The sequence below is a fragment of the Mustela putorius genome, unplaced genomic scaffold (genome assembly GCF_011764305.1).
Source record: "Mustela putorius furo isolate JIRA1106 unplaced genomic scaffold, ASM1176430v1.1 tig00003944_pilon_pilon_pilon, whole genome shotgun sequence".
Lineage (NCBI taxonomy): Eukaryota > Metazoa > Chordata > Mammalia > Carnivora > Mustelidae > Mustela > Mustela putorius.
In genome coordinates, this window is record NW_025422088.1 from 6,457,138 (window position 1) to 6,468,284 (window position 11,147).

Consider the following 11,147-nt stretch of genomic DNA (forward strand, 5'->3'; position numbering starts at 1 on the left):
TACATCCATTTTATTAAAAATCGTACGTGTAGTTATAGAGAACATAGATTGGCTTGTGTCTACCCCTCATATCACTGTGCAACTTGTTTTTTTCATTTAGAAAATTTTGAGCTTATTTTTGCTAACTTCTGTAAAATATTATCTTGCATGATTATATTATATATTTATTCATCCTCCTATTGGTTGACATTTATGTTGTTTCTAATATTTGCTGTTACAAACAATGCTGCAAACAACATTCTTATGCGTTCCTCCTTGTATCACATGTAATGGATATCTTGGGTCAATTTTAGCAAATTTAGCAATTTTAGGCCAACGCTCTCCAATGTGACCATTATCCCTTTACATTCCCACACTGTAAGAAGACCTGTTTCTTTGCAATTTTGCCCATATTGGATATTGGCAAGCTTTTAACATTTTGCCAGTCTTCTAGCTCACTAATACTTTAATTTGTATTTCTCTTCCTATTTTAAAAGATTTTATTTATTTATTTGACAGCGATCACAAGTAGGCAGAGAGGCAGGTAGAGGGAGAGGAAGGGAACCAGGCTCCCCGCTGAGCAGTGAACCCGATGTGGGGCTCAATTCCAGGACCCTGGGAACATGACCTGAGCCAAAGGCAGACCTTTTAACACACTGAGCCACCCAGATGCCCCAGTATTTCTCTTATTTTTACAAGGTTGAGCACCTTATCATATTTTTATTGGTCATTTTGGTTTCTCCTAAGAATTTTCTACTTAGTTTTATCTAATCTTATATTATTTTTTAAGATACTTTAATTTGTTCAAATAAATGCTGAAAACTTTTGATCCTCGCCTTTTATTTTATATACATAAATATATATTATATACTATTCTATTTTATAATTAGAAATATAACTATTTTAGGGGCACCTGGGTGGCTCCGTGGGTTACGCCTCTGCCTTTGGCCCAGGTCATGATCTCAGGTTCCTGGGATCCAGCCCCGCATTGGGTTCTCTGCTCAGCAGGGAGCCTGCTTCCCCCTCTCTCCCTCTGCTTGCCTGTTTGCCTGCTTGAGAACTCTCTCTCTCTCTCTCTGTGTCAAATAAATAAATAAAATCTTTTAAAAAATTTTTAGAAAAGAAATATATTTTATATTTAAGTTTTATTTTATATTTTACTTAGTTATAAAATAGAATATTACATAGTTAATTCCTCTAAGTTTGTCCTTATTGTATAAATTTTTAAAAATTTTGTTTTGTTTTGTTTTTCATTAATATGTAATGTATTATTTGTTTCAGGGGTACAGGTCTGTGAATCATTAGTCTTATATGATTCACATCACTCACCACAGCACATACCCTACCCAGTATCCATAACCCAGCCACCCTATCTCTCCCCTCCCAGCTCCCCAGAAACCCCTCAGTTAATGGATGAAAGACCTCAGTGTGAGACAGGAATCCATCAAAATCCTTGAAGAGAAAACAGGCAGCAACCTCTTCAACCCCAGCCATAGAATCTTCTACCTAGAAACATCCCCATTTTATAATTTTTAATTGTTTCCTGGTGCAGAATTTGAATTTATATTCAGTTAGACTTTATGTCTGCTTATTTTTTGCCCTTTAGAAAGCCGTTCTGGGGCACTGGGGTGGCTCAGTCAGTTAAGCAACTGACTCTTGCTTTGGTATCAGGGTCAAGAGATCCAGCCCCACGTTGGGCTCAACACTCAGTACAGAGTCTGGTTAAGACTCTCTCTCCCTCTCCCCACCCACCCTTCTTTCTCTCTCTCTCTCAAATAAATAAATAAATATTACTTTTAAAAAAGGAAGCCTTTCCTGCTCCTGAAGTTATTAAGACATTCTCTCCTTCTTAGTAATTTTAGCCTTTCTTAGTAATTTTAAAATTAAATGCATTACAGTTAGATATTTAACCTGTTTGAAACTTACTTTTGTGTATAAGGTGTGAAGTAGGGATATAAATTGCATTGTTCATCTCAATCCAAATATTCCAATACTAATTTTGGAAATTAGTTTTACAAAATTTATTGATGTTTGTTGATATGTTTTATTATAACTAATTTTCCCTCCCTTATCTAGATTCCCCAGCTTTCAGACAGGTGGACACTTCAATAAACCATACCCAAGGGATGTATCAAGTACTTCTTAGACATTCTCTCAGATCCTTGAGGTCTCATTTTGCCTAGGGATTTGCAATAGGTTCTGTCAGAGGCACCACTGTGACAACTGATGTCCATGGTCTATCTCCTGCTAAGCTCAAGAGGTCACTGGTTTCCAAGTTTATCTATACAATTAATGCATTCCAGCAAGTTATTTTTTTTTAATATTAACAAACTTATTTTAAAGTTTATATGGAGAGGCAAAGACTCACAATAGTCAACATAGTGTTGAAGGAGAACAAAGACTGAGGACTGACTTCAAAGTTTACCATAACGATGGGGCGCCTGGGTGGCTCAGTGGGTTAAGCCTCTGCCATTGGCTCAGGTCATGATCCCAGGGGCCTGGGATCGAGTCCCGCATTGGGCTCTCTGATCAGCAGGGAGCCTGCTTCTCCTCATCTCTCTCTCTGTCTGTCTCTCTGCCTATTTGTATCTCTCTCTCTGTCAAATAAATAAATAAAATCTTAAACGAAAAGTTTACCATAAAGATAATTGTAAGCAAGATATTGTAATACCACAGAAAGACTAGATTAAAGGAACAGAATGTATATTATCAATTATACTTTATATTTAATATAAAAGCAAAAGCAATACAAGAGAGGAAAATACAATCTTGTAAACAAATGGTTCTGGAGTAATGGTGAAGCTAAATGTAAAAATATAAAATAAAAATAAAATAAAATAATAAAATAAAATAAATCCAGGCAGATATCATACACTCTTCACAAAAATTAACTCAGATTGGATTATTTTTTTTAATTTTTTTAAAGATTTTATTTTATTTATTTGAAGGAGAGAGATCACAACTAGGCAGAGAGGCAGGCAGAGAGAGAAGAGGAAGCAGGCTCCCTGCTGAGCAGAAAGCCCGATGTGGGACTCGATCCCAGGACCCCGAGATCACGACCTGAGCCGAAGGCAGCGGCTTAACCCACTGAGCCACCCAGACGCCCACTCAGATTGGATTATAAACCTAAACATGAAACATGTAGAAGGTAATATAGAAGAAAATTTAAATGACCTTGCTTTTGTCGATAACTTTAGCTACAAAAGCACAAGCACTGAATTTAAAAATGTCTGCTCTGTGAAACACAATGCCAAGAGAATGAAAAGGCAAAGCATAGACTATGAGAAAAAATTTGCAAAATACACATCTGGCAAAGGACTGTTAATCAAAAATACACAAAGACCCCTTAAAACTCAACAATGGGGGAAAAACCTGATTAAAAATGAGCCAAAGACCTTAGCAGATACCTCACAAAAGAAAATATTACAGATGGCAAATAAGCATATAAAAGGATGCTTAACATCCTATGTCATCAGGAAAAAGCAAATTAAAACAAAAAAGAGACATCAGTACATACCAAGAATCCAGAACACTGACAACAGAACACGAAATGTTGGTGAGGATGTGGAGCAACAGGAATGTACTTCCATGTCTATTGAGAATAAAGAATGGAAAACAACTTGGCAGTTTCTTACAAAACTAAACATAATTCTTGCCAGATGATTCAGCAAAATACACATCTGGCAAAGGATGTTAATCAAAAGTCCACGATAGCCATACTATGGAAAGAACCTAGATGTCCATCAACAGATGAATGGATCAAGAAGATGTAGTATATATACACAAGGCATACTATGCAGCCATCAAAAGAAATGAAATCTTGCCATTTGCGACAACATGGATGGATCTAGAGCGTATCATGCTTAGCAAAATAAGTCAATCAGAGAAAGACAACTATCATATGATCTCCCTGATATGAGGAAATGGAGGTGCAATGTGGTGGGTTTGGGGGACAGGAAAAGAGTAAATGAAACAAGATGGGATCGGGAGGGAGACAAACCATAAAAGACTCTTAATCTCACAAAACAAACTGAGAGTTGCCTGGGGAGTGGGGAGGGTAGAGAGAGGCTGGTGGGATTATGAACATTGAAGAGTGTATGTGCTGTGGTGAGTGCTGTGAAGTGTGTAAACCTGGCGATTCACAGACCTGTACCCCTGGGGCTAATAATACATTATATGTTAATTAAAAAAAGAAGAAGACTACTATAAATCCAATGCTATGGTGTTCAGCGAAGAGTGTGTAATCAGGCATATTTTATTAAAGTAACCAAGTAAAATGATGGTCGAAAATTGGAATAACAGAAAACATAAAAATCAGAGATTTTAAAAAGAGATATGGGACAGTGTAGAGAATATAGTCAATGATATTATAATAGTGTCATATGGTGACAGATAGTGGCTATATTTGTAGTGATCATAGAATAATGTATGGAGATATTGAAAACCTGAAACCAATGTAACACTGAATATCAACTATACTCAAATAAAAAAATAGTAAAAATAAAATATTTTAAATTAAAAAGATAAAAAGAGGGACAATAATTGTAAAAGAGAATTTCAAAAAGAGTAAAGATGAGGCTAAGACATACTCTGAACCTTGAGGAAAACACCATTTTGAAAATTCTTCCCATTTTGAGTAAACTCAAATGAATCAATACCATAAAGAACCCATTTTAACTGAGAGATGTAATGAATGCTCAAGAAATAATTTTATGACAGGATCATTCTTCCCTATGAAACAGCATACAGAAAACAGGGGAAACACCTGGAAGCAAAATAAACTATACTGAAAATAAGAAATAGGAAAAATATAAATGATGAAAGATAAGAAAATTAGACCTATGACAGAGACCTAGTGAAGAGAATTTTTAGCTTGTGGTTTAATGTTTTTGAGGATAATCTAGAGTTCATAACTGCCTTGAGATAGGCTGGTTGTAGGCAGTTTAGGCAGACCCCTAAGAAAGGTCTACTTTGGGCAGGTGGTTTTGGAGGAGGCCATTGGGTTGGACAAAGACAAATCCAACCATTTGACTAAAGTGTCTGTGAAGATATTGAAGTCAGATGCAACAGAGAAAGACCTGTCAACCCTAATCTCAGAAATGGAGATGATGAAGATGATTGGAAAGCACAAGGACACCATCAACCTGCTGGGTCCTGCACACAGGACAGTCTTTTGTACACTATCATGGAGTATGCCTGCAAAGACAACATGCAGGAGTACCTGCAGGCTCAGAGGCCTCCTGACCTGGAGTACTGTTACAATATCAGCCACAATGCAGCAGAGCAACTCTCCTCCAAGGACCTGGTATCCTGTGCCTACCAGGTAGCCTGAGGCATGGAGTACCTTGCCTCCAAGAAGTTCATACACCAAGACCTGGCCACCAGGGAACTGCTGGTGACAAAGGACAACATGATGAATATCTCAGACTTCAGCCTTGCCAGCGATATCACCACATCAATTACTATAAAAACACAACCAACATGGACTTCCTGTGAAGTGGATGGTCCATAAGTCCATATTTGACCAGATCTACATCCACCAGAGTGACTTCTGGTCTTTTGGGTTGATCCTGTGCGAAATCTTCACTCTGGAAGCCTCCCATACCCTGGAATGCCTGTGGAGGTGGTTTTCAAGATGCTGAAGGAGTCATTTGATGGATAAGCCAATAAGTGCACCAGAGAGTTATACACAATAATGAGGGGTGGCTGGCATGTGGTACCTTCAAGCTGCTGGTAGAAGACCTGGATCATACTGTGGCCTTGACCTCCAACCAGGAGTACCTGGACCTGTCCTTGGCCCTGAAACAATACTGTCTATGCTTTCCCAACACCCAAAGCTCCACCTGCTCCTCAGAGAAGAATTCCACCTTCTCTCATGAGCCCTTGCCCAGGGAGGCCTATCTGCCCTGACACCCAGACCAGCTTGCCAATGGTGGACTCGAATGACTAGTATCCGTATTACTCCTGTCCAGATTCCATCATAAGCTGTAACCCTTACCCCCACCCTCCCTGCAAGACTCACTGCCTTCTCCTTTGTCCCTTTTCTACTGGCAGGAGCCAGCTGCCTACCAGAGGCCTTCACCCCTTGAATTTCACTTCTCTTCCCCTTCCTCTTCCTCCTCCTTTCAATCTGCTCATGAAAGAAAGGAACAGAGAGGCAGGTACTTGCTCGTGGCTACTTCCTTCCCTCCCATATGTTGGACCAAGACCCCTACCTGTCATCTGGTACTGCCTGGACTTCGAGGGAGTGGGAGATGAGGCATGCCAGTGAAACCTGTCGGAGCTTTCCTGTTTTGGTTTTGTCTGCTTAGCATAACATGTAAGACTGAGTTCTGGTGGCAGGGACCTAGTCCTTGGGGCTATAGCACTAGCGAGGGGAGGTCAACTGCTCTGGACCTTGGCAAAGAGCAACCCCTGCTCCAGAGATATGGTGCCAAGGGCTTATTAATTTTGATACTAATTTGCTTTGCTGATCAAATACCTGGTATCAAAAGATGGGAAGGCAAAGACTGGAAGCAGTGTTGTGACCATGGGATCCAGCCCCAAACTATGAAGAAAACACAAAGTGTATAAATCTGAGTAAGTATATATTTACACACCTTTTTAAATAGGTTGTTATCAAAGATTTAATCAATGGGTAATATGCTTTTCATGGCTGGGAAGCATCAGTTGCCATATATTAAAAACAAAGAAAAGAGGTGTCTGGGTGGCTTCCTCCATAAGTGTCCCTTCTTTTCAGGTCATGATCCCAGGGTCCTGGGATGGAGCCCCACATCAGGCTCTCTGCTCAGTGGGAAACCTGCTTCTCCTTTTCCCTCTGCCCTGCTTATAGTTCCTCTTCCTGTCTCTCTGTCTGTCAAATAAATAAAATATTAAAAAAAAAAGAAAAAAAGTGTTTTTAAAAGGTCTTTTTTTTTTTTTAATTTCTAGGGATGCCTGCAGGACTCAGTTGTTTAAGCAGATGTTTGCCTTTGGCTGAGGTCATGATTCCAGTGTACAGGAATCCAGCCCTGCATGGGACTACTGGCACCCCAAGGAGCTTGCTTCTTCCTCTCCCTTTGCACATGATTCCCCCTGCTTGTGTGCTTCCTCTCTCTCTCTCTCGCTGTCAAATAAACAAAATAAAATATTTTACTAAATTAATTAATTAATTAATTAAGTTCTAAACCTACTTTCAGTTTAGGTCCCTCAACAAAAATTGTTACTGCTTCATATTAAAAAAAAAAAGATAATTTAGAAAGATGCTTCCAGAGTTAAAAAGCTGTTTTGTTTATTTGTCAGGATTAAATACAGAAGTGCTTTAAAAAGTAAAAGAAAAAAATATGCTTTGTTAACACTAATCACACTATAACTTTGGTGGTTATATCAAGATAATAAAAAGTGATTTTAAAGCAAATTTCATTATCAGACATAAAGATCAAGTCAAAATTACAGAAGAGTAAAAGGATGAATTTATCAGGGAGTATAATAATTCTTGACTTTTAATACTTAATAACAGATTTGGGGATATATAGGGAAAAACTAAGAACAAAAATCATAACTTCTACCTTAGAAATGAAATGGAAAAAAATTTCAACAACCTTATTTTAAGATTATATAGACAAATGGTCATCAAATTGGTAAGATATGTAAGACTTGAACAAAATTACCAACTAACTAGATATGCTTGATATTCCAGAACACTCCCAACAACTGCAGACTACATATATCTTAAGCCATGATTTTCTTTGCAAAGTTAAACATTGATAATGTTCTAGTCATACCTCCGTGTACCAGGAAAGAAGTAGCATATTTCTTGAAAGACACAGCTATCAAAGCTCCATTGAGAAACTGTAAAGATGGAGAAGGGATTTGCAAATTATATATCTGATAATGGACATCTACTCTGATTATTAAAAAATGAATAAAAATAAAAAACCTTACTAATAACCAAACAGAGTATCCAATTTTACATGTGAAGAAAATAATAGAAGAGACATGTCACCAAAAGTATATGGATGGCTTATAAGCACATGACAAATTTCTCAACATTTAGACATTAAAGAAATACAAATTAAAATCAAAATGAGACATGCTTACATATCTATTAGAATGGCTAAAATTATAAAGGCTAATTGTACTTCATCTGAGCTAGATTGAGAAGCAACAAAAAATGTAAACTGTTGTTGGCATATATCATGAAACAACCACTTTGGAAAATAGTTTGAAATTTTTTTTAAATGCAAAATATGTAGCCATTTTACTTCTAGGCACTTAAACAAGAGAAACAAAACCTATGTTCATAAAAGGACTTGTATATGAATTTCATAGCAGCTTTATTTTTAAGAATTGAAAACAGTGGAAATGTTCATCAATGTCCATCAATAGAGCAAAGACAAATTATGATCTATTCATTAAAGAGATAACTATTTAACATCAAAATGAACTATTTACAATTGGAGATTCTCAAAGTAATGATGCTGAGAAAAGAAAAGCCAGGCAATGAATAGTATATACTGTGTGATTCCATGACTATAAAAAATCTAGAAAATACAAATTTATATATAGTCACAGTCATCAAATATATGGGTGTGATTTTAGTGCCTTCTTCTGTGCTCCCATAGCTTCCTACACTTGGATCTCTGAACATTTGTTACACCATGTGAAAATATGAACTCTTTTTCTTTATTCTGTCTTACTAGAATAAGAATCCTTGAAATTTTATGGACATTGAACTCTCAGTTATTAGCAGAAATTCTATCACACAGTAAGTTTCCAAATATAAAAGCCAGAGTTTTACAATGACTTCTAAGCTTTTACATGATCTAGCCACTCATTTAACCTCTGTGACCTCTTTCCCTGTTACTCTTCAGTCACTCACAGTGCCCTCGTTGCTATTCCTCAGATATGCCAGGCATGATCCAACCTTATGGCCTTCAAGATAGCCAATTCCTTTGTCTGGAGTGACCTTATTGCTGATAGTTCTGGGCAAATTCATCACCTTTCCATACCTTTGTTCAATTGTCAGCTTCATTGTAACTACCCTGATCTTCCTATTAAAAATTTTACTCCCCATTCCCTGCCTAGCAACCTTGATTTTTCTCACCCTGATCTAATTTTTCTTTGTCCCCATTGTACTCATCATTTTTGAATGCACTATGCAATTTTTATTAAAGTTTATAGCTTTTAATTGTCTCACCCATTAAAATAAAAGTTCTACAAAGCCAAGTATTTCATTTACCAGTGGAGTCTGAATATCTGCCATATAATACGTTCAATTGGCAATTGGTAAATTTCAGAATAAATTAATGTTGAGAGTATACTGAATTTCATAAGTCATTTCAATAATTTTTTCCAAAAAATAAACTATGTAAAACATAACTTAAATTTACTTTCAAAATATTTTATAGCATATAATGGACAATATACATAAGCCTTAAAGAAACAATTATATAAATACCCATTTCATACCTACTTAAAAACTGCATAATACCACACTCCTAGAACCTCTCTGAACGCTCTAAAATAACCCTTCAAAGGAAATACATTTTTAAAAATAACAGATTTTTTGTCAAATAATTTAATAAAATAAAAGTTTCATTCATCTATGCAGATCATAATAAATGTTTTTAATAAGCATGAAATTATAACTCTGAAGTGTGCTAAAATGAAACCACCTGCTAAGGGTGAGAGAACAAAAATAAACATCATTTTTCCAAATAAGAGGAATTTATTACCTTTGAATCAAAGCATGAGGATTTGTTCAAACTGGCAATAAAGGAATATGGAAACACAAACGATAGGAAGTCATATTTTAGATTTCTAAAAGACTTCAAAGTGAAGAGTATACATTTTTAAATGCTACATAATGACAAGATGACAGGTTGTGACAAATAGCATTTTAAAAAAGCTCTACTCATGATGGAACGGAAGGTGTCATTTCCCTATAATTTTATATATGTCATTAATTTACTATATCTGGATACAACATATTACCAAACAGATGTTCATCAAAGACTAAATCATTTTTAATGGAACATAATAATTTCAACCTACATCTATTAATCATTTTTTTCGATCTAACATTTATAGTCTCGCTAAACATTTTATCAGTTGTCGACAAAATTTAAAAAAATATAGGATAAAAAGTCGTGTTTGGAAAAGTAGGTTTTTTCCAAATTTGCATTTAAATGAAAACATTTGCTGATATTTTTAAAACTTTAAATGTAATTTTATATATATCTGACATATCAGATGATATAAAATTTTGGAGTAAATATGACATATTTTTTTGATCTTGGTTGAAGGTATTAATAAAGAGCAAATGTTTGTATTATTTGTATTGTGATATCTTAGTTAATAAACATGAATAACTGGTATAAAATATGTTTTTTTTTAATTTTATTTATTTATTTGACAGAGATCACATGTAGGCAGAGAGGCAGGCAGAGAGAGAGAAATGGAAGCAGGCTCCCTGCTGAGAAGAGAGCCCATTGTGGGACTCAATCCCAGGAACATGGAATCATGACCTGAGCTGAAGGCAGAGATTTTAACCCACTGAGCTACCCAGGCACCCTAAAATATGTTTTTTTTTAATATAATTATAGTTCTTGCCAAAATACGGAACTAGCTGGAACGGAATGCCTCCTTCAAAGTCAGCTCTGGACAAATTATGCAAGTGTAATATAGAACTATTTCAGATATTAACCAAAAACAAAGAAATGATGATAAATTTCTTAAAAGACTCAAAGTTGCTCTTGACTGGTATGTTTCAAGCTCTTTCCTGGTTTGAGGACAGGTTTTAACAGGCCTGTCACTGTAGAAATCAGCTGGATGTTTAGAGGCTATCAGAACTGTGCAAAAACCTTGAAGGGGTAAAGATTTGAAAATTCTTTAGAGAGATTAACTCCCTAAGGCATTATTCCTCCACACATTTTCCTCCAAACAATTAAGGCTGATGGATGAGGGGCACCTGAGTGGCTCTCTCATCATGTGGGTGGTGGATTAAGCCTCTGCCTTCATCTCAAGTCATGGTATCAGGGTCCTGGGATCCAGCCCCACATTGGGCTCTGCTCAAAAGGAAGCCTGCTTCCCTTCCTGCTTGCCTGCCTCTCTGCTTACTTGTGATCTCTCTCTCTCTCTCTCTGTCCAATAAATAAATAAAATCTTTTAAAAAAGGCTGATGGATG

At 36.4% G+C, this 11,147-nt stretch overlaps 1 long non-coding RNA gene across 4 annotated transcripts in view; it reads right to left on the minus strand.

Annotated features, from left to right (window-relative positions):
* Positions 1-11,147, minus strand: part of LOC123389093 — a 68,778-nt gene that overhangs the window by 26,427 nt on the left and 31,204 nt on the right. Inside the window, exon 1 of one of the 4 annotated variants that reach the window (XR_006603627.1) lies at positions 7,743-7,787. The exons of 2 other annotated variants lie outside the window; for them this stretch is intronic. This is a non-coding gene — a long non-coding RNA (uncharacterized LOC123389093). Of the gene's footprint in view, positions 1-7,742; positions 7,788-11,147 lie in introns of those variants that run through there. One more of the 4 variants, XR_006603625.1, reaches the window with a different exon arrangement.